Below are 24,696 nucleotides of genomic sequence, written 5' to 3'. Positions count from 1 at the left end.
GGGCCCTGGTGAGCCACGAGAATATTGTCCAAAGCTGTTTGTTCATTTCTCACTGCCCACTCAATTTTCATTTTCTCTCTGGAAGCTAATGCAGAGCCCGACCTGATCTCAGAAGGCCGTGGGCCAACTGCTCAGAGAGCTGGCTGTCACTAGCCCCCGAGATTTCTTTCCCAAGAAGGAGGGGGAGGAGAAAAGCAAAAAGAAAAGTAAGTGTCTTTCTTTCCTAGCTCTGATGAAGTGTTTTGAATTCCAGTGGTGCAAAATATCTCATTTTCCCTTGAAATTATTTTTCTCTTGTCCTTCATCACCCCTGCTTCCAGAGAGTCTCCAGTTCTGATCAGTTATAGCTCAGAGAAACATGTTGTTTTCCCTCTCTCCATCCCTTGCCCACATTCTGTCTTTATTTGTTCTTAGCAAAATGCCAACAATAGGCCTTCACCAAATACCGATGGAGTGAATGTGACATAACTTCTTGCTGGCACTAGGGTCCTCGTTTTCTGACTACTCTCCCCTCCAGACAGTCTCACACTCAGCTATGAGAAAGGCTATTTTTTAAAAACACATCTCTCTCTGCCACTTTCTTGCTTGCAAACGCCAATAACGCCCCCACTGTCTTCAATGTGAGGGCTGATCTCTCTCAGTCTGACATTACAAATTGATTCTCAATCTGGCCCCTGTCTTTTCTAAAGCTCTTGACCCTCTTTCCACCCACTCCTGCCCCAACCACACAAGAGATAGGCTCTTCTTAACCAGCCGTGAGCTCTCGCCTCTTCACACATGTCCCCTGCTGTGGTCTCAGCTTCCACGACGCTTCCTCCTGCTGCCCAGACTTCTACCAAATAAACCTTGATCAATTGCTTACTCATCAGTTGCAAATGATCATCCACTGAGCATGTTCTAGGTGTCAGACCCTGTCTTGAGCACTTCCTCGTCACCCCAGTATTTCTTTTAATCCCAATTAATAATGGCAGGTCCAGATTTAACCCGATAAATCTGCCATCGAAGACCAGGTGCCCTTACCCACCATATATTCCACATCCCATCCCACCCCCACCCTGTGTCTCTAGCGTATATCTTCATTATAGTGCTCACTGCATTACAAGAGAGTTGCTGTCGACAGATAAAAGTTCCCTGGAGGGGCTATGAACACCTCGATAGCAAGGCTGGTTCTTATATATGTATCTCCAGTACTCAGCATAGCTCTGGCACACAGCGTATGCAGAACACTTTTATTTTGTAATTAAATTTTAATCTATGCATCCAATACTAAGAAAAAACTCAATCCCAACTGAATCGGGTAGGTGAGCCATACGTAGATCTCAAAGCTCTTTTCCCTAGAAAGGATAAATCCAGAGACTCAAATGGATAGCAAGGAAGCTGAGTCTCCACTTCCACCTACAATGTGATCCATAAATTACTATTTTTAACTCACCTGCAGGAACCTGGCTTTGTAATATTCATGGCAACCATCTGCAATTCTACCAGCCAAGCCCACAAGCAGGTGCCTCCTGCATTTTCAATAACAGTATTGCTTAATCTGAAATGCTTTTTGAAGACAAAGAAGCATTCATAATAAGAAACAGTAGTGAATGTTGATAATGAGGAAGTTCTACAACAAAGTGTCTTGTTGATTTATACAGTGCCTCTATGCCAATGGCTAGAAGAAATGTTTACAGAGATTCTCTCTCCGAAGCCTGGGCAACATGCCAGAGAGTTTTTCTGCATCTTTAAAGACGAGAAAACTGAGGGAGAGAGGACGGGGAAGGGAGGGCGAGGGGAATAGGGGGAGAGACTGCCTTTAATTCCCTGGTACGCAGGGGAAACTGCAAGCAGTGAAATAAAGCATCTGACTTGCAGGTAGGTCTTGAGAATATCCTAGGGACCAGCCGACTCTCAGGGCCCGGAGGGCAATCTTTTCCTTCCTACTCTTCAGTTCAGCCATACAACGAGTTCTGGAGAATAAGAAGCAGAGAGCCATAAAGCTAGACATTAATCCCCAAATGAGATGAGAAAAGGGTCGTCACCGTTTCAGGTTATCAGGCTGAATTTTCAGGAGCTGTAGCCACTATTATTTCCTCCCCTTGTATGAAAAAAATGGGGAACCGTGCAGCTGCCCCCGAAGCTTGCCTTGGGCAGCAATATCTGAGGCTCAGAGTGTATCGCTGGGAGGGCACACCGGAGGAGGCGCCAACCTGGCCCCTGATTTAACGATGCCCCCTGCCACCTCCCCCTTAGTAATTCAGTAAAAAGCAGCCAGTCCTGCATTTTGACGCTGTGTCTCCAAGGCTGTACCAGACCCCAAAAGCTTAGTCAAGATGGGGTCAGTAAACAAGCTGACCCAAGGTCATGGCTCCCATCCGTTAGCCTGGTTCTGACACGATTCTCCATGAGCTGCTGATTGACAACCCACAGATTAGGCCTGGTTAGAGAAATCTCATCCCTTCTCTCCCAGTGGAACAACTCATACACCAACCATGTGTCATGCCAAGAACACAGAGCCGGGGCTTGGCTGGCCTGACGAGCAACGAACTTTATTTTTATCATGCTCATCGCTGCCCCATTACCTCTGGGCCAGTGCGCCCTGAAGCAGCTGGAGACAAGAGCCAGTGGGGAGCCCAGCTGAGCATTCGGCTCCTCGGAGCCTTCCACACTGAGAAGAGGGTTGGCCCAAGGCCATACTGCCAAATGTTCACCCTAAAGCAAATGCAAACTGACATCTGGGTTGCGGTAGCCAAGTTCCAGGACAGCGTCTGGCGGTCTTAACCGATTCAGCATACGCCTTGCTCGTCCAGACACGTGAAGAAAGGCCGGTGTGCACCGGCGCAATCCCAACACCGTAGCGCGGAGGCTGTTTCTTTCAAGTGTACAGAGCAGCTCGACTTTACCTTAACCTGAGGTTTCAAACTGAGGGGCGGCTGTGCCCTCTATACTGAACCCATATCTCATCTGGCATAAGCAGCAGTCATTTAAATTCAGTAGCTCATGACGCCAGGTTCTGCAAAGGTTCACGCCCATGAATATGACAAACAGCCCTTCTCCTCTTGTTTTACCATATTTATTGAGCCAGCTTGGCTTCCCTTCAAAGGCATCATAAGGGCCGCTTGAGGTCAAATGATCGTAAATTGGCAGTGAGCAGAGTGCAGGGGATGGGGGTTTTCCTTTATAGATCCAAGCCTGCGTCCCGCCCCCTTCTCATGGGAGCTGCGAAAAGTTTGAACAGATGTTCAGATCAGGGCAGGGACGCTTTACTGCTGCTCTATTTACTTCCCCCAGCAGCGTCCGTTTTCATTTCCTCATGGACTAGAGACAACAATTCTACCAGCCGGACTGCCACCTGGGGGAGGGGAAGGCTGGGAACCCGGTCCGGTGGAGCAGGATGAATTCGGAAAGGAAAGCAGTCTGTACGCCACGCAACCACGCTAACCTCCGGCGTTTAGTTCCCAGAATGAAGGTCTGCAGATTTGCCGGGAGGTAGCTTCATCTCTGGGAGCATCAATGAAGCGGCTGACCCACTGCAACACAAACCATTTAGCCCGAGTCTATGGTTTGCACCTGTTTTACTATGGCGGGCTCCCAAGGTTAGCATGAAGGGGTGGGTAAGTGTACGGAGAACCCATCTGTGACCATGGATCCTTTGCCATTTATTTTTTTTCTGAAGTATTTACCGTGGGATTGAACAGTATTTGTTTGAGGCATTATAATAAAATCCTTCCACAAAATCTCTTGGATGAAAGTACATTAATCGAATCACCCAATCAACAAATATTTATTGACCACGCGCAATGAGCAAGGTGTTGAGAAGGTGCGGTGCAGCCGTGTCCTTGAAGACCTTCCTCGTTGGAGCAGCAGGAATATTTGCAGATGTGGCTGAGCAGGGCCTTATATTTGTCTCCCACAGTCAATCACTCCTTCCTTTTAGTAACACAGGTCCCCAAGCTGGGCATGTGGCTACCCTACACTCTAAGTTTCTCTTTTTTTTCACACTAAGTCTCTTGTCTTGAGTATGGTCATGTGACTAAGTTCTGCCCAATGGGATCTGAGTAAAACTGAGATGCGCAACTTCTGGGTCATCTCCTTCAAAGGAAGCCACTTGCTCACTTTTCCTCCTTCCTCTTCCCAGGGCCCAGAATGTGCATGTGGGAGTGTGAGCCAATTCTGTCATCATGAAAATAACACAACAGGGGATGTTTTGAAGGTAGAATAAACAGGATTTTCTGACAGGTTGAATGTGAGATGTGAGAGGAAGAGATGAGTTAGGGATCACTTCGAGGTCTTTGGCTTGAGCCAACCTAGAAGAATCCATTGCCAACCAATGACAGGGGAAGTTGCAGGTAGAGTAACTTTTGTCCAAAAGATCAAGAGTCTAATTTTTGGAAGGAGTGGAGTCCCAGTGGACCTTAGGGGACAATGAGAGAGAGAGAGAGAGAGAGAGAGAGAGAGAGAGAGAGAAGCCTTCTATTTTGTTTACGCCACTGTTATTTAGTCTCTGTTAAAGTAGCTGAATTAATATCCTAGCTAATATACATACACACTTCCCTATTAGACCAGGAGTTTCTAGAAGCCTCTTAATTACCCCCACCTATCACCAAGCCCACACAGAGTAAGTGCTCATCTCATATTTGAGGATGGTTATACAAAGATATAGTTAGTAAAAATCCCCTTTTCTCTTATAATTTAATACCATTATACATATTATAAGATGATCAAAGGATTAACTCATAAGTAAAGCTCCAAAGTGATAACTGGTTTGGCTTCTAATGAGCTTAAAAAAAGTCAAGGGGGACATCACATTAGTCCATTCATTTCTGAGAAGTGAAGTTATTTCAAAACCAGGGGATCTTATCAGATGCCTGAAAGGCATAGAGATAAGATTAAGAGAATAAACCTTTTCCCATGGTCAAGCACAACTATGTAAATGAGCACTGGTCTACACACACTGCTAAGTGGGTAAGGTCTATTTTTAATGAAAAAAAAAAAATAGATGGAAAAGAGATGCCCAACAATAGTACTGCAGACGCATCGTTACATCAGTGCTTCTGGCCTGTGACTGTTAAGCATCACTTCAGAAGAGCTTCACTCTCACTAATGTGTAACCTTGGCACATTGCTTAATGGCTATATACTGAGTTTTCTCATCTCTACAACAGCAATTCTTCCAACAAACATTTGTGACTCATATACTACAAGCAGGCACTGTTCTAGGCATTCTACCCAAGGCAGACAGAAAAATGCCAATCAGGATAAATAAGGAATTATCCTATCTAATAAAAGAGTAATATGCAAATTAACTGTCACTCTGTGACAAAGATGGCAGAGCCCATGGTGGGGGGTGACGCTGGCGGCATCGCCCTGGCGACATGAGCCCAGTGTCCCATGCCCCAGCCATGTGGAGGGAGGGCCCTCTGGCCAGAGGCAGGGTGTGGGACACTGGGCTCGCGGTTGCCCCTGGCGATAGGAACCCAGTGTCCTGCAACCTGGCCATGCAGAGGGAGGGGCCAGGGGCCCAGCATCCCATGCCCTGGCTGTGTGGAGGGAGGGGCCTCTGGCCAGAGACCAGAGCACAGGACGCTGGCGTCGTTGCATGCCAGGCTGAGGAACCCCCCACCCCTGCACGAATTTCATGCACCAGGCCTCTAGTGTGGTATATAAAAGGTGAGACGTACTTATGGATAAAATGAAAGCAAAGGAGAGCAGGAGTGCTGGTGGCAATAATTTTAAATATGTGCGCACAATAGGTCTCCACGAGCAATGATGTGGCTCACATTAGGGCAGTAGCAATGGAAGTAGCAAGCTATGGTTGAATTCTGGATGTTTGCAAAGTAGGGTAAACAGGATCTTCTGACAGGTTGTATGTGAGATGTGAGAGGAAGAGATGAGTTAAGGATGACTCCTAGGTCTTTGGCTTGAGCCAAACTGGAAGAATCCATTGCCAACCAATGTCAGGGGAAGGTATAGGCAGAGTAATGTTTGTCCCAAAGATCAGGAGTCCAATTTTTGGACTTGCTGTATGGGATGGTTAATTTTATGTGTCAATTTGACTGGGCCACAGGGTGCCCAGTTCTTTGGTCAAAGATCATTCTGAGTGTTCTGTGCTTTGGGCTGAGGTTCACATCTGAATGGGTAGAGGAGGTGAAACAGATTGCTCTCTATTGTGTGTGGGCCTCATCCAATCAGTTGAAGGCCTGTACACAGCAGAAAGGCTGACTCCTCCCCTCCCACCAGGAAAAGAACTCTTCCTGCTTGACTGCCTTTACACTGGAGCACTGGCATTTTTCTTGCCTGTAGATCAAACTGAAACATGGTCTCTCCTTGGGTCTGGGGACTGTCAGCCTTTAGACAAGAACTGGACCATCAGGTCTCCTGGTTCTGAGGCCTTTGGACTCACATGGGAACTAAACATCAAGGTTTCCAGTTTGCTGATTCACCCAGCAGATCCTGGAATTTGCCTGTATCCATAATCTTTTTCATACATACATACATATTCTTATATCCTACTGCTTCTGTTTCTCTGGTAAACCCTGAAAGACTCATGGTGCTAAGAGATGCCTCTTAGACATTCAAGTGGAGAGTCCAGTAGGCAGTTGGGTATGAGTCTGGAATTTGGGACTTCGTTCAGGGCTGGTAACAGATATTTGGGAATCCCTGGCAAAGACGGTATTCTAAGCCAGAAGACTAGGTAGTATCATTGTGGGGATAAATATTGATAGAAACAAGTAGCTGTCGCTGAGTCCTGGTCCCTGCACTGCCCAAAATATCAGGAACTTGAACCACAGAGACTGAGAAGGAGCAGTCACTGAGTCAGGAGGACACAAAAGAAGTGTGTTGTCCAGAGGCCGAGGGGAGATCATACCAAGAAGGAAGGAGGAATCTTGTCTATCAAATGCTGCTGATTAATTGCTGCCACTGGTAAATGTCATTGCATTCAGCCATGCAATGGCCGCTGGCAACCTTGACCAAAAAAAAAAAAAAAAAAAAAAAAGTAGCATTGGAGAGGTGAGGCCAAAGCCCAGGGAATGCAGTTAGGAGCTAAGGCAAGGAGGGAAGTAGGAGACGGGTAGTTGGGGCTCTCTTTGGAAAAGCTTTGTTTAAAAGGGGTGTAGGATGGAAGGACAGCAGCTGGCAGAGAAAGGGGGGGTCAAAAGAAAGACTTTTCATGCTACCCATGTCATACAGAGCACCTCACTGCGGTGCGAGGTGCTTTACATGTCACGCCCATTTAATCCTCCTAATGGTTTGACAAGGCAGATACTATTACCTCTATCTCCCAGGCAAGGGAACAGATGTTAAGAGATCGTGAGAAACTTTACCAAATTAAATCAGTAAGTGGCTGTGCCAGGACGGAAACCCAGGTTGTTATAAATCGGAAGCAGAGACTCTTGACTCCAACCGTGTATTCCTTGCCTCTAACAGGGCCTGCTACTCATAGGACTGCCTCCCGCAGGGAGCTCAGACCTGCGATGGCGCCGGCAAAAGTTAGCTGTCAGGCTCCTCGTCCCAGCGTGCAGGGAGCTCCTAATCCTGCAGAGCGGTGTGCAAAGGGCTCTGCACCCTTCTCTGGTCCCAACCTCTGGGAAGGATGTATGATATAACATCCTTACAAGCACTTCTGTACACAGCACTCCATGCAAACAGCACTCCCATCGCATCCAGGGAGAAGAACCAACAGCAGTTTGCAGATTCCAGTTTCAGATTGGCCAGGGCAGTGGAGAGAAGTCCTGCCCTTTGTTACCTACCACCCTGGTGCGGACCGAAAGGGTTTCCTAAATACTTGCTGCTCCTGCAGTTGCTACATGAAACTGGCGTGGGGGAGAGGGGTCTGTTCTGGAGATGTGCTGCCGTGGGAAGATGCTCACTACAATCCTTGAGTGAGTTCCTGGGGTCTCCAGCTATTGTCAAACCCCAACAGGCTTCGGGATCTAATGGCCTGGGGTAGGAAATGACTTACTTTTCACTGTACATTTATTCCTTTTAAAAAAAATACTAATATTAAAATAAATTTAGAAACAAATAAACACCCAACTGACACAAAAACTAATATACCAAGATTAAATCAGGCTGCAATATTACAGATTCCTTTTTTAAAATACATGATTTTTTTTTCTCAATGAAAAAAGTAAATGGTGCCCGGAATCTTGGTTTTCACTCAGAATCCGATTTCATTATAAAGCTGGATGGAAAGTCCCTGCACGAGAGACAGGGATGTCTGTATGGGGGAGGGGTGGGAGTGGGGAGAGAAAGTGTCTTCCAGACCCAGCGTTACTCTGTAAGATGATCATGCTGACACCACAACCCAGGGGACAGCGAAAGAGAGCAGGTGGGAGCAGAAGGAAACTCACTCCCTCAGTCAAGAACAAGGCGCTCTGGAAACAGCCCTTTCAATTAGCGCCAGACCGACTGGAAATGAGGCTTAGGAAGCATTTACACGATAGCCCAAGGATAATTCGCTTAGCACACGGACCTCTCCTGTAACTGACTTGGCTTTTTCCCACTGCAATGTAGCATTCACCTCGTTTACGTTCAGTTATTACAGAGCACGTATTACCTGTCATAGGTCCTTTCAGTTCTCACTAAAGAACTTCTCTGAAAGTCCCGTGCACACGCCGCCTTCACAGCCGAGAACACTGATAACACTTTCGGAAAATGCTATTTCAGGGCCCTGCAGCCCTATCTCCAACACGCCTACTTTTCAGTTAATCTTAACTTGTAGGGAAAGCTTCTTTTTCCACTATGTAGCCTCTATTGAGTGCATTCACAAAGGCATTCTTTACATTTTTTCAGAGGTCTATCCATCCTCTCTGAGTTATGACTTAAGAAAACACTAGAAGCCTGGTCATCAGAAAAAAAAAATAAACAGTAAATCCCATTTTAAATGGGAAACACTTGGACTCCATTTATAATCTTAAATTTTTCTTAGTTACAGAAATAAGACATGCTCATTGGAAATAAATTCAACCAAAACAGAATCACATAAAGGATCACGTGAAAAATATCTTACAATCCTATTCCTCAAAGAGTGTAATTAACAATTTGCTGTATGTCCTTCCAGATTTTTCTGTACATGTAATATATATGTATTCGAGATACCTAACATGAACCGCTTGAAGTTGTGTGTGAAGTTTTGTGTGCATGTTTGCATATGCATTTTATTTAATTATTTTTTTAAAATATTTTTATTGATTTCAGAGAGGAAGGGAGAGGGAGAGAGAGATAGAAACATCAATGATGAATGAGAATCATTGATTGGCTGCCTCCTGCATGCCCCGCACTGGGGATCGAGCCTGCAACCCGGGCATGTGCCCTTGACTGCAATCGAACTCGGGACCCTTGAGTCCGCAGGTTGACGCTCTATCCACTGAGCCAAACCAGTTAGGGCTGCATATGCATTTTAAAGGAAAAGTGACCCATAGCTTTCATCAGTTTTCAAAAAAGTTTTAAAATATATATTACTGTATTTGTAGTATAACATATATAACTATATGTAATTCCTATTTAGTTTACAAAAATCTCATCATAATCGACATGTAATTCTGAAATTCATTTTCTTCCATTTATGGACATTTTTTTCCATTTCAGAAGTAATTTTTGTTGTTCCTGATATTTTTTATTATCTCTTAGTTTTTCTCCGTGGAAGTTCCAGAATCTGGGGCTTGGAGACAGAAAGATCTGGATTGGACTCTGGGCTGAACCACTTACAAGTGCTGTACGTCTGGCAAGTTACTCAGACTTTTGAAGCCTCAGTTTGTCATCTGTAGAGTCAATTAGAATTATAATCGAATGAGTGCATGGAATAAATAGTAAAGTGTATTTTAGGCAGTTGGCACAAGCAATGACTGGCTTAGAGCGAATATGTAATGAACACCAGTGCTTTTGTAGGTAGAATTCGCTTGGTCCAACATCACACATATAACATCTGGAGAAGGATTTTAAAATCAGGATTTAGAATGACAATAAAGTGGTTTATTGAGAATAAAGCTGAAACCACACTCTGGGATAAAATAGTATTACCCATTACTTAAGAATAAGCCAGCACGCCCTAACCAGTTTGGCTCTGTGGATAGAATGTTGGCCTGCAGACTCAAGGGTCCCAGGTTCGATTCCGGTCAAGGGCATGTACCCTGGTTGTGGGCACATACCCAGGAGGAAGCTGATCGATGTTTCTCTCTCATCGATGTTTCTAACTCTCTATCCCTCTCCCTTCCTCTCTGTAAAAAATCAAAAAAAAAAAAAAAAAAGAATAAGCCAGCAAACAAATGATTCATATAGCTATAAATGTTACAAAGAATCAGCCTAAGGCAGTTGCCATGGACTGAGCTAATGAGGACTCCTCCCTTAGGATATTGAGAAGGTCACATTCTAGACCATTCCATCTGGGGTTGGCCTTCCCATTCCGGGTCTTATTACTCAGTTCTCAGACTTTGCATGTGCAAAAGCTGCAAGTTCAATGTAAGCACAGAATTCCATTTCTTTTGCACGATGCTGGTGGTCTGCCTCGTTTATTAACACAGAGATGGCTTTGGCCTTTAGCTAGACCTGCAGCTCCCTCCCTCCCAGTGCCCTCTGCCCTGCTGTGTCCACTCTTTACCTCTGGCGTCCTGGGCAGCCCAGAGCAAGAGCATCCCTGCCGTGACCACCACTCACGGGGCAATAACTGACCTCCAGGCATGTGCTAAGCATTTTGCACGCTTTATTTTTGTAATCTCACAGCAATTATGGACATTATCTCTGTTTAGCAGATACCCAACTTGAGGTTTGATTAAATAAGGAACGTGTGTAAGATTGCAGACTCAGTAAGGGACAGGCTGGGAGACTGAACCTCTTTATTCCGGAGCCCTGGAGCTCATGAATGCTACCTCCGCAGCTCTTGCTTCTGTGTGGTGGGCCACATGTTACACTTGCAAGACTCTAGCGGGAAAGGGAGAAAACATCAATGTGGTGCCCACTGGAAGTTTCCCTGGGATGGAGGCCTCCTCGTAGCGGGTCTTTCTGCAGGTTGGCACGTTCGCCTTCACAGTCCACACCTGCCGGTCAGAGCTGGGCTGAGCTCTTTCAGCTTTTGGGGGAGACCAGTGAGAAAATGGATCGGAGAAGGGAAGTGACGTTATCTGTCGTGGCAGAATAATGGGCCGCGAAGACGTCCACGTCCTGAACCCTGTGAGCGTGTTACCTCATGTGGCAGATGAGACTTGGCAGCTATAACAAAGAGTCTGGAGACAGAAGGCTCGCCTGGATTTTCCAGGCGGGCAGTGTTATCACAAGGGTCCCGATAAGAGGGAGGCAGGAGCGCTCGCGTCAGGGGAGAAGATGTGGCAACAGAAGCAGAGGTCGGTGATGCGGGAACCCAGAAGCTGGGAAAGGCAAGGAAACAGATTCCTCCCCAGCGTCTCCAGAAAGGAACTCCGTCCTGCTGACCCACTTCAGGTTCTGACCTCCAAAACTGTAGGAGAATCAATCTGTTGTTTCAGGAACTAAATGTGCGGCAATTTGTAAGAATTGGAAAGCAAACCAATGTCCACATTCCAAGTATCTTATAAGAATCCTGTTCATATTAAACTTGAAGTTCTATGCCCAACTTATCTAAATCCTAAGACTCATGTTTATTGTATTTTTAACAGTCCATTAGTGACGTGCTGATGGACCTGGTTCTCCCTCTTCATAAAGAAAATGAATTAAAATATACCCATGAGCTTTCAGTGGTTCTCAACCTTCCTAATGCCGTGACCCTTTAATACAGTTCCTCATGTTGTGGTGACCCCCAATTTCATTGTTACAAATTGAACATAATTAAAGCATAGTGATTAATCACAAAAACAATATGTAATTATATATGTGTTTTACGATGGTCTTAGGCAACCCCTGTGAAAGGGTCGTTCGACCCCCAAAGGGGTCACGACCCACAGGTTGAGAACCGCTGTTTTATGTGGATATTGCCCTGCACACTCTGGATATTTCCAAAACCTAAGCGAGAACAGCCATTTCCTTTCCTTTGGGAACTAATGTAGGATCGTCTCACTGACACACATTCACACACTGACCCACAGCTTTTCAAATCTGAAACAGGCAGGCATGATGGGAGGTGAATGCAAATTCTCTTTTTTTGCTGAGACACTTGCGGACATGGGGGAAAACGTGCCTCTTTTACATATATAAATGTAGAAGCACTGTGAAATCTCAAACAAAATTAGCCACCACAGAGGGGGGGAAAATATCATAACCTCATTAACCTGGGCGGAGCCACTTACATTCACAGGATAATGCTGGCCAGCGGACTGAAGGGGGCGCAGTTGAGCACGGATGGAAGACCCAGCAGCCCAGGAATAGGATTCAAGCAACGGGAGCGAAGATCATGAGCAGATGGACGAGGCTCTGGCTGTTCTTGTCATCGAGAATGCAGAAGAATCCTGTAGTTGGAAGGTTCCTAACATTATCATTTTATTTGAATGAGCCAGGAAACACCAGATCCCAGAAATGCATCCTTCGTGGCCATACATTTCAGAGAGAAAGCATTGGTTTTCGGGAAACTTGCTATGCGTCCCTGCGCCCTCCAACTGGACACTGCGATCACCCATGTTTCTTGTGCAGATGCTGGACAGCTTTGGGATAGCCAAGGGGCATCAGTTGGTTCTCTTTTACTCATCGTCTCTCCAGTCAAGAGCCCCAAACAGCTGACCCTGCCTGGCTTTCTAGACTAACTCCCTTAAAAACATCTCATCTAGAGCTGGCATTATAACCATTAGCCAGAAGTATTGTAATTATCTTTTTTATGGACCTTCTCCCTCACCAACAGTCTCTTTGTAAATAGGCTGCTTCTTATTCTCTGATAGTAACAATTTACATAGAAAAAATGATTTAATATGCCAGATCCCCACCCGGCCGGTGTGGCTCAGCGGTTGAGCATCAACCCATGAACCCAGAGGTCATGGTTCGACACCTGGTGGGGGCACATGCCCGGGTTTTGGGCTTGATCCTCAGTGGGGGGCATGCAGGAGGCAGCAGATCGATGATTCTCTCTCATGATTGATGTTTCTATCTCTCCCTCTCCCTTCCGCTCTGAAATCAATAAAAACATATTTAGAAAAGAAAAAAAAAAAAGCCAGATTCCCTAGGTAAATGCCTTGTTGCCTTCCTGCAAAGAAGGAGGATAGCAAATAGTTGCTATTTCTTTACTAAAGAAAGTTAGAGTGAGTGGCCTGTCTGTGTGTGCCACTGTCACTGGGGACAACAGGGACTCTCGACCCACTTGGCAAATGGCATGAACTTCCAAGTTTCTTTGTCTTCCCCAGGGCACAGGGCAGTCAGCCACAGTCCAGATTTCCCTCAAGTCCTGATTTCAAATAGTTTTATTTTCAACACAGTGGTTTGTCTAATCTAACACTACATGTGGCTTAATCCTTATGCTGGTTGAAGACTGTTCATAGGCTATTCCTGAAACCAATTCTTCCAACTTTGGGCACCTTTCCTGGTTTCTGGGTCATGGATTTTCTTGGGATGTGGCTCCATAGCCTCTGACTTTGGTAGCTCTCTGTGCTCTTTGAGCCAAGTCTTGTCCCAACGTCATTTAGCTTCCGGGTGCCTGTCCTCATCCTTTGGTCCACGGGCATAGTCTGATCCTGGGCTCCCCAGCTTCACCCTACAGCTCTGAGGTCAAGGGACTCCCTTCTAAGGTTTTATCCACTCTTGCTTCCGTGTCAACATATGGCTCACCACCTTACATCTAAGCTGTATTTCCCTGTGAGAATTAGTTACCTGGGAGAGGGTAATGGTCCATTCCCATTTTAATCAAGAAAACTTAACAGAGATCCAGTGACTCTGAGAAGGCCAGTGCACACTGATGCATTATATCATATAGTAGTATCTTGTTCCAGGTCCCACCAAAGAAGAGCTGGCTGCAATTTTTACCTGTTTTCCAAATTAGGAAACTGATCATTTAAGAAGTAATAACCTGCCCAAGGTCACAGAGCTTAAATAATAGTCAGTCTGACCTCAGAGTGCATGCTGCTCTGACCCAATAGCCTCCCTTGATTCCCTCCCCCAACCCTTACCTATTCACTTTCTGAAACCACTGCCCAGAGACATGGTACTTCCACATGGTCATGACCCTGGGGCAGCTCAGGGTTCCCTCCTCTACCCCTCCTTTACCGTCTGGTCAACACATCATACCCTAGGTTTGTTCTCTCCCTGTCCCGTCATCAGAGTGATGCCCTTCTGCTGGGATTAACTGGTAAACCACTCTGTGCTAATGTGTCCTTTCTGGTAACACAATGCTTTCACCCAGGCTACATGTATATGTCTCCAGAGGCCCCATATGCAGGGGCTCTACTGGTAGGATGGCGAAGACCTGTAGGAGGAGACTGCTGAGTCGGATTTGGAACTTCAGATCCCATGAACCTCTGCTTACTTTGCCTGGGCCTGCACTCTCAACGCTCCTTGCACATAGCATCATGGAAGATTATTACTATTAAACAAAAACCCTATGCCATTGCTGCACCCCAAACTAAAGGACTCAGAATGCCTGGGAAAGAGACCCCACCACTGGCATGCTATTAAAGCGCTTGGCAATTCTTACATGAGAGTAGAGATGAATACTCATTTCCTAAACATAGGGCTAGCTATGCAAATGGAAACACCTTTTCTAAATTTTGGTCTTCAGACACCCAAGAAGACGGTGAAAGATGACAAGTGGAGGAAAGAGATTTAGTAGTCATGGACCTGACTGATTACCACCTGTTCTTGGGGGTTGGTTTTCTCACCCAGTAATGAGGGATTAATACTAACGGACCTCAAAGATGGTAATGGGAAATGACTAATCCAGACGGCCATGGGGTATTAGGCGAAGTTAAAATGCTTCCATGACAAGCAAGGGGATTTGAGTGGTCTGCCTCTTAAACATCGCCAAGAAAGCCCCAGTAATTATCAGTAATGAGCCAGAGTGGAATGCAATGAAGCAGACACCATAGACGCACTAATTACCAATAGATGGCTGCTGCGCTTTCCTCCCATTAATGTCTTTCCTCAGATAGCAATTTGGGAAAATAAATAAAAAGAAAAGAACACATCTTGAAGATTCTTTGGCACACTCCCACAAAGCCCATGCTAACTTATTAACAAACCATTTCCTGGAAACAGGTGTGCCCTGACTTTAAAAAAAATGGGGACCTACAATGAAAGAACCAAAGTGTTCTTTCATTTTACAAGCTTCCTTGAAGTAGAAACTTCCCTTGTGCATAATTCATTAACTTATTACCTTTGGGAAGAAAAAAATCAACCCACAATGGAGATGTAACTCTGAAATGATCACATTAACCAGCGGGGAAATGTGAGTTAATTAAAAAAATCTTCACAGTAACTCATGATATTTGAAGCGAGGTTTGCACCCATGAAGCTAGAAAGAAGAGAAAGACGGAGACATCTGTAGGTTGTGAGATACAGTTTCCAGCCCCTGACATCACCATCGATGTCACAGGTGATGGAGACCATGGGCAGTGAGTCAGCATGGACGACTCATCACCATGGGTTTGAGGAGGTCTACCCAGGGCATGTCAGTTCTGCTGCCCAGGCTCTCCCCTCCTTCAACTCCCATGTGGCCAGCACCAAGGTTAGTCTCCTTTGAAAAAGAACTGTGAGTGCTGAGTGCTGCGCTAGACTTTCGAAGGAAGATGAGGATAATAAGGCACACCCCCTGCCCTCTATTCTTGTCCATTTATGGTGGCCAGATATCCAAATTTGACAGCCTGGACCTTCTGGAAAGTGTCCATGACTAGGATTAGTGGTAGGGCTGCCAGATGAAATAGAGGATGCCCAGTTAAATCTGAATTTTAGTTAAACTACCAAGAATGCTTTAGTATATGTCCCAAATATTTCATGGGATACACTTATACTTAAAGAAAAAAGATACAGCTCTCCCTACAGATATCTCTAAGCTACAGTTACAAAGGCCACTCAGTACTGAGGGCAAAAGAAGAATTCATGTTTTTATATTTAAAGTTAGAACTTTTCTATGAGAAAAATAGAAGAAAAGGAAACACAATAAATATTCAGGATTTTAAAAGTAAATTGTCTACAGCAAAAGGAAAAAGAGTGATTAAAGTATTATTACACTGTTTCATACATACATCTCTCACTAGCTCCTAGCCTTTTCTTAGCTTCCTGCTATCTATCAGATCAAATCCAGCCTATCTTAAATTGACCAATTCTAGATCCTCCATAGACCAACCTTGTGGATTGTAAGGATCCCCCCCTCCCACCCCACAACCAGTTTCTTGATCCCATATAGGGTGTCCTATTTCTGTTGCCAGGACATATTTAAGATGTTTCTTACTCATGGACAATCCTTTCACTCCCGTAGGTCATGCCAAATGTTCTTCATCACTCACTTCTTCTATACAGTTGTCTCACTGCCACATATCCTTCTGTAGTCAATCTATTCATTAATCATTTACCAGAGATTATAATCAGTGAGTACTATGTGTCCAGCACTACTCTAGGCCTTATGAGAGATCGTAACCAATAAAGCAGACATAGCTCTGGACCCCAGCTGCCTGTGTTACCCAGCAGGACTGTAACCTTTTCAAAGACTGGCTGGACCTACTACCCTTGTAGTATCCTACTTCGCTGGAAAATCTTGGATGAGGTGGGTCATGTATTGGTCACTGAAAGGTCTGGATGACTGGACCACATCTGCCTGGTGTCTATAGTAAGCAAATAAGAGGCAGCTGGAGGAACCTTACCAGTCCTTGGATACCAAAGAAATCTTTTTGTAGGTGCTTAACTTCAGGGCTCACCATATGAGGTTAATAAACATTGAAATAATATGTGACTGATCAAACAAGCCAATTAGCTTTCTAAAGGGAAGGCGGGAAGCCCATCAGGAGGGGGTGACATTTAAGTAAGTGAGAAGAGAGTCGGGGGTGTTGGTTTCTCTCCTGCAGGAGAACCAGAGATGCCTCCTTGAGTGAGGGCACAAGGACAATATGTCTGGGGATTCCACGTGCTAGGATTGACCAACATATGGAGCCACAAGCCAGTTGGACAGCTGCCATTTTGGCAGCTTTGTCAAAAGGGAAAGGCTTTGCTAAAGGAGCTAAATCTTACCTGACCGAGAGGAATTCCCTGGCCTTGAAGCACTGGAAATGGGACAGAAGAGAGTGTCAAGGAGATTGCAGGATCTAATAATAGAAAACGAGGCAGCAGATTAGGCAGAGAAGGAGGACTAAGCAGTGACCAAGGGAAAATGATACAGGAACTGCCATGGGCACTGGACTGTCCTGCAGAGAGGGTCCCAGAAAGTAGGGGGCAATGGGGGAGGCTTTACTAAAGCATGGAGGCCGGTTTCTGTGGAGCCCGAATCTTCTAGACCAGCAACAGCATTAATATGTAAGATACTGTTCCAAATTCACAAACAGGTGTGGACCGAAGCTGTTTATACTTTGATTGGTAGCTGAAATGTCTTTTCTTTCTTCTTTTTAACTTTACTTGTTCCTTCTTATTTGGCACTGATTCTGGGAGAGGGGCGGTGAGGGCTAAAACAAGGGCTTCTCTAGCCTCCACCCCCCAGACCCTCCAAGCCCTGGTGTGCATTGATTAGGGGCAGGAGTCCCGGAAGGCTCAGTTTCCTTCAGAAATAACTTTAATTAGATTAGCTCTTTATGCCAAATCACAAAATATTATTTGATCTGTATATACTTAAAGTTTATTCCTCTATACAGTTCTCCAGTCATCTCTAATTACCCCATATGTTCTAGTTATTCTAGTTGCCTAAGAAATAACTCTAAAACTTATGGACTTAAAACAACAACAATTTTTATTTTTGTTCATGAATCTGCAATTTAGGGCTGGCCGGGCAGAAATGGCTCATCTCTGGTCTCCTTGGCATCAGGAGGGCTTAAGGGGCTCTGATGGCTGGGGCCTGGAATCCTCTGAGGATTGTCCCCTCACACGCCTGACAGTTGATGCTGGCTGTTGGCTGAGACCTTCGCGGGAAGTGTTGGCTTTAACTCCAACATGTGGTCTCTCTACATCAAGCATGTCAAACTCGTGGCCTGCAGGCCACATGCCTCCTTTATTTGGCCCGTGTTAGCCTTTGAATTTGACATGCTTGCTCTACATGGTATGGGCTTCCTCATAGTATGGGAGCTGGTTTCCAAGGGCAAGTGTCGTGTGTAAGAGAAATAGAAAAAATAGCCGAGAGAGAAAGAAACTGTATTCTTTCTATGATCCAGCTTTGGAAGTCACCTAGCATCGCTCCCACGGCACTCTATCTGTTGAACCAATCACAGCGCCTGTGGATTCAAGAGGAGGACAGTAGACTCTACCTCTTGATGGAGAGTGTCAAGAGTCTAGACGAGCATGTGGACGTAGACATAATTACGTGGCCACTTTTGTAGACTACAATCTGTCACCACATACAATGTTACTTCTAGGAAAACCACGATCTATTCCAGCTTGACAGGCAGTATAACACAGTGAATAAAAGAGCCAGGAGTCGAGAGCCAAACACCCAGAGCTCCATCATGTACCATGTGACACCGGGCAATTTGCTTAAGCTCTCTGTGCCTCAGTTTCCTCATTTATAAAAAGAGATGTTGTGAAGGGAAGAAAAAAGTTATTTTGAAAAGAGCTTATAAGACTCTCTAAATGTTAGCTGTTTTCATAACACCAGAGACATTACCTCCTCCAGCTAGGGCAGTAGTACCTCCTGGCCTCTAGGGGGATGGTGGTGGTGGTGGTGGCAGCCCTGCCAGAGGTAGAAAATTAATGATCACAGGACATTGCCAAGTAAGTTCACTTAAAAATCCATAAGGCAGATACTAACATGATCCAGGTAAGAAAACTGTGACCTAGGGAACTTGCCCGAAGGAACACCTGCAGGTGGTTCCCGACAGGATTTGTCCCCAGTTATATTAGATAGAGGAGCCTGAATCCCTGGGTAACCGGTGGAGCAGAGAGCTTCTCCCAAATCCGATTTGTGGGTGAGCAGGAAGTGAACAGTGCTGTGGTATGCCACTGGGATATGGGGTGATTTAGTACAGTAGTGAGCTGATCTTGACTGGGTTTGTACAGGGAAGATGCTACGGATATACTTAGGCACCACTAACTTAAGAATTCCTTTCATAAAATGGAAAGGCTCTCGCTATTTGCATAAGACAGAGTATTTGCACTAAAAAAATCAGTCTCTAGGTCTGTACCTGCAAGTCTCATTTCCTCTGAACTGGAGGACAGATAGATAGCCTTTGGCCCACTGGCAGTAGGGCTGGGCATACTGATCTGGAATCCTTGTCACTGATATGAGCAGATGACTTACACATTAGGCTGGCTATTCACCAGCTGAAGAATGTCTCTTCTAAGGTTTGATTCTGGTGTAAAATCTAGTAGTTCCCAGGTTGTTTGCTTGTGTCTTTTGTTTTGATGTTAGTTAGTGTGTTTTTCCTTTTAGTGAGGATTCTCCTTTTTTTATTTCACTGGCCAGCACAGTTGTAGGAGAGAAACCTTGGCTGCTGATACACATAGATCTCTGGGCAGGTTGCCTATATTGTTAGACTGCAAGTTCCATGATGGTAGGGGACCCTGGTATCTAGTAGGTGCTCAAAACTTGTTGAACACATGGAAGACTGAATGTTTGCACTGAAAGGCAGGCAAACAAATCTCAGAAGGCCATTGAGATAGACCACTCAAGGACCAGCTGAGGGAGGGAACCAAAAAGCCGACTCTAATACTGTGGATGCAGTAGCCAGTTAATAAATACTTGCGGTTTGGATGATGTTACCTCATGCTGCACCTGATTTGTGGTGAGACGTGGGAAGGCGTGGGATGGGATAGCTTGTGGGATGCTATTTTTTATTTCATCGCCAAAGATGTTGTAAATATGGCCATCACACAATTGGTCATGGTTTTAGATGTCTGAATCACATGAAAGGCTGTGGGAGGCAGCTGAGCAGACAGCCAAATATTAGAACACTCTTCTTGACATTTATCTCTAATGGATGAGGTTTAAAATCATCAAAGTAAAGACAATATAGGATCATCCTTTTAAAAACTCATCTTTCCTAACAGCCGTATGCTGCCTTTGGTTTTCCTGCAGTCATTGGGACAGAATTCAGGAAATACCGACAATACTTCCATTAGGACAAGCAGCAGCTGGAATATCTCTCAGACTAGAGATTTCTTTCCTGAAAATCAAATCTAGGACTTTAACATTAGCTGAGTATACTATGTTTCACATTAGTGTAAACTGAATTTGAAAAGGATGCTGTGTCCCTAATTGAAGGCAGTTATAGAAAGATGTCCAAAAAAACCGAAAGCTCACGGCAGATAAAAAGGACACACTGTCTTTAGTATGGAGAATGTGGCTCCACTGAATTTAAATATTCATCATATAATTTTTATATCCGAGTCTAAATGAGCACTAACTTTTATGGCATCACTTCTGGAAACAATAAAAAATGCCATATTTTGGAATGCTAACTAGCATTCCATCACAGGGTGCCTTTAAATAACAGTTGATTTCATGAAAAAAAAATAATGGCATGTTCCTTTCTGAATTTAAATTTCAAACACCTGCCATCAAACAGTGCAGCCGGGAGTCAGAGCTGTTTTTAGACTTTTTCCAGTTTCTTCATAAAAGCCTCCAAAGCAGGTGTTCTTTTCGAGTCCAAAGAATAAGAAACGTTTGAGAAAATCCTTTTTCGTAATTTCCCAGAGAACACGTGAGAAAAATCGCTAAGCTTTCATTTCAGATGTTAGGGATTTGGATCGAGTTTAAACAACAGCTTGTGTGAAACGTCATAGCTCCCATTCTCTCACGCTGAGAAAGGATGGCTTTGGACACTCCAACGCAGGTTAGAAAGACAATGCTACGGGACATCGGCCAACCAACTGCAAAGTAACCTGACTGGCTGGAGAGAAAACGGAGGCAGTATCTTCTGTAAATTCAATGTAACACGGAGTATGAGACAATGACTTACACAGTCCCACTAAACAATAATATTAATGCCTCATTTATTGCTCTTTTTTGTTGTTGTTAATCCTCACCTGAGGATATTTTTCCCCATTGATTTTTAGAGAGAGTGGAAGGGAGGGGGGAGAAAGAAAGAGAGAAACATTGATGAGAGAGAGAGAGAGAGAGAGAGAGCGAGAGAGAGAGAGAGATCAATTGGTTGCTGGGGCAGGGATTGAGTGGAATCGAACCCGGGACCCTTCAGTCCGTGGACTGATGCTCCAACCACTGCGCCATACTGGCTAGGGCTCCTTTCTTGTTCTTAAATATCCAGTAAGTCAAGTAAGAGTCTGAGTTCAAAGTACCTGGGAAATGTCTCCATTCCCCACATCATTTTGAATGTGTTTTGGCCTGGGGCCCTCAGGCAGATAAACCTCCAGGCTCTATCCTGACTGACTGGAATTAACATGACAATTTATCAATTCACACATGTGCTTTACACTAAACTTGGAAGTTACATAAGTTCTTTAATGCACGTTTCAAGTATTGTGCACAAAGTACCTTCTAGACTATTCCTTCGGCTATGATCTCATATAGCATTCTGCATTCTTCATCTAAGTACTACTTGCTTATTTTCTCTGAGTGGATACAAGTCCCTTCGTCAGTACCTATAGTCTTCTGTGGTCCATGGTTTTAACTTGCATAACTTGCATTAATACTATGCATTTTTCCTTTTAACCCCTATCTAACCAGGTAAGAATTCCTCAATCCAAGTCACGTAAGATTACTTATGGATTTCAAGGAGAAAAATAAGAGAAAGTTACAGCTTGGTAGCTATACGGACATATCATTCCTTTTCACACAGAAATCAGAATACTCTGGGAAACTCACCCTTTCAGAGAATAAAATCGGATGTGGTGAAATTGAACGTGGAAATGACGATGTGGATTTTGTTTGATGCTGTTCTATGACCTTTTGGCATCACATATCATTAAACTCAGGGGTAGAAAGAATGTGAGGGGATCCAGGAACTTGGATGGAAAAAATACTACATCTTTAGTTTCACTAACCTCAAACTGAAATTTAGTATTTATTGTCATTAAAATGGACGTCACAAACCACAGTACCTGTGATTTTGTTGCCAAGGAAAATGGCAGATATTCTCATATCATATCATTATAGTTATCTCGAAATTCCTTTTACTCTCATCACTACTTCAAATGATGGTATTATTTAATAGAGCACAAATTCACAATTTTTAAAAAATTGGTCAACATATTTCAATAAGAGTGGTTTCCTTTGTAACCTTGCAGACCTTATCTCATGCATTTAAAAAACAGCATTCCGAGAAGAGTCTATAGGCTTCACCACCCTGCCAAAGAGGTTCATGACACCCAAAAGGTTAAAATCCCTGAAACTACACACGAAACAGTGGATAATGCAACAGCCAAGTTCCTAGAGTAAATCATTCCTTGCTAGTATTTTTTGAAGCTGAAACAAACTTGACCTTGAAGTCACACAGTCTCCTTGTTGTAAGTAGATGATTCTGATGAGAGCCATTTCCCCGCGTATTTTGCCATAAGAAAAGACCTGTGGATTCTAAAGCATCTCTGCTATTGTAGCATAGGTTGTTTTCTTCTAATGATGAACTTGATCATTGATACTTTGCTCTTATCTCTCATACTGCTGGAATCCAGTCTATTTTATAACAGCCTTGAATACGGTCACTTTATAACCTTAATTTAAAACATCATAGAAAGAGCATCAAGAAAGCTACTTGGGAAAGTATAATGAGAATTCCTTATTTTGAGTAAAAAAAAAAAAAAAAAAGTAAACATCAAAGTTCCCCCACCAAAGACTGTGCTTTTCAATAACAGAGAGCCTGGTCCTATTCCATGCTCATTTGAATTGCAAAGCAATTAGCATATTTCTATGGATATTAAGACTATGAACTCTGAGTTATAATTATGAGATAAATTAAATGAGATGATGTCTCAATAGATTTGCCTTAGTACACTTTTTAGAAAATGCTCCATGGAGACTCTGACCAAAAATAGTCATATCTAATGCCAGCAAGTTAAATAAGTATTCACTCATTGAAAGCTATTGAGAAATCATTGATGCACCCACAATTACTCACTTATCACTGAAGTTAAATACTGTTCAAAATGTTCATCTCCAGAGTAAAGTAAACACAATCAGAATTCAGAAACTAATAAAGAACATCAAAAATAAGAACAACATAGCCTTGCATTAACTTGAGATATAGTTCACATATCATGAAATATATTTTTTCATATACATAGTTAAACCATTATTTTCTGTTCATCAAAATAGTAGGTGTATTACATGTGCTGCTCTTAAACCTGCACTATTTTTTCCTTTAAAACTTGTGAGATTTAGGAACCGATTATACATCGAGGGTTTGATTAACTTCAATACCAGAGGTTTTCCTTTGATTATAAGCCACAAAATGATCCAACTAGTTTACAACGATAGAAAATTCAAGATGACTAAACTTGGGAAGAAAATGAACTACAATAAGGCAAATAAACCCATTTGCATTTTATGGTGTTATAGAAATAAAGAAATAAAAGGGCTTCCTAATCAGTTTTCAAATTATTCATTCAAGACCTGGAGCAAATTTTCAGTGATTATATCGTGCTTCAATTAAAGTAGATCTACCAATGGTAATTCAGTTTTAGGGCTTCTGTTTTCCTCTAAAGGAATTATTTCAATTTTTAAACATAAAAACAGATGATAGGACTCCTCAGTAAAGACCCTCCAATGTTATTCTCTTCACAGCGGAATTTTCAGAGGAAGATGCTGAAAATGTGCACTTTGCTCTAATAACCAAAGAGCCACGGCAGGCGCACATGTGAGAGCTTCCAGCCCGACTTCCCTGGCAGAGTCCAGATTATTTTGTTCTAAACAGGAAGCTGTTGACAGTTTTCCCTGGTCATTTCAGAATCCCCGATTTACAAGCAAAGCCCCAACTTCTGTTTCAAAGTCTAATGCTCTTTCCCGCTGTGCCTATTGTTGCTAAGTCTGAACGCTGCAAACGAGATAGAAACCAAATTCCAAACTATTCTGGGATGATTCAGAATAGGGCAGCAATTGTAAAAACAGCAAAGTTAGCAACATATTGCAACGCTATGCTGGAGTCTTTAAACCCAAAACAATGAGGGGAGGATTCCTGGAATTGGATGGGGCTTATTTGGCTCAAGCTGCTAAATCCGTATCTCTAAATAATGCCATGTTAGCAAGTGCTGAGCAAGAAAGACGCTTACATTTTAACCTACTTCCAGAACATTAACCCAAATTTAACCAAATTCCAGAGGCTGCACAAAATTAGCAACCAGAAGCCGCTTCATGGTTTCCCCTGGTACAGCAATAATTGCTCATGAAGACACACTTGTGGGAGGTAAGAGAGAGGGGAAACCACAGTGATCTATAAAACATCTAGCCGTTTGTGCATAAAGGAAACGAATTACCTCACACGGAAGAAGTGCAAGATTTAACAGTCCATGCTCCGCAGCCCTGGGCAGCGGCAGCGGCGGTGGGAGCGGCGTGAGCAGCAGCAGCAGCAGCAGCAGAGGCGGCAGCAGCCAGCATCCACCAGATTCTCACAGGCCTTTGACTGTGTGGACTCAGCCACAGACTCTGCCTCCAGCTGACGTCAAAGTCCCTGTCACATGGCCAGATGAAAGCCAAGAGAGCATTGGTTGTCGTAGCAACCACAGAACAGCTCTGAAATTATTTCAATAG

At 43.9% G+C, this 24,696-nt stretch overlaps 1 protein-coding gene across 5 annotated transcripts in view; it reads right to left on the bottom strand.

The window, feature by feature from the left end:
* The window catches only part of NCALD (neurocalcin delta), a 316,714-nt gene that overhangs the window by 39,949 nt on the left and 252,069 nt on the right, over positions 1–24,696 (bottom strand). The window contains exons 1-3 of one of the 5 annotated variants that reach the window (XM_070392672.1): positions 24,423–24,577; positions 17,088–17,161; positions 12,239–12,397 (exon numbers count right to left, since the gene is read on the bottom strand). The exons of 1 other annotated variant lie outside the window; for it this stretch is intronic. The gene's annotated coding sequence lies outside the window, so the exon portion shown is untranslated. Of the gene's footprint in view, positions 1–12,238; positions 12,398–17,087; positions 17,162–24,422; positions 24,578–24,696 lie in introns of those variants that run through there. 3 more of the 5 variants (XM_070392673.1, XM_070392671.1, XM_070392675.1) reach the window with 3 other exon arrangements.

Source organism: Myotis yumanensis, unplaced genomic scaffold (assembly GCF_028538775.1).
Source record: "Myotis yumanensis isolate MYYU_CA2020_CCGP unplaced genomic scaffold, mMyoYum1.0.hap1 SCAF_15, whole genome shotgun sequence".
Taxonomy (NCBI): domain Eukaryota; kingdom Metazoa; phylum Chordata; class Mammalia; order Chiroptera; family Vespertilionidae; genus Myotis; species Myotis yumanensis.
This window is presented reverse-complemented; position numbering and strand designations above follow the sequence as displayed.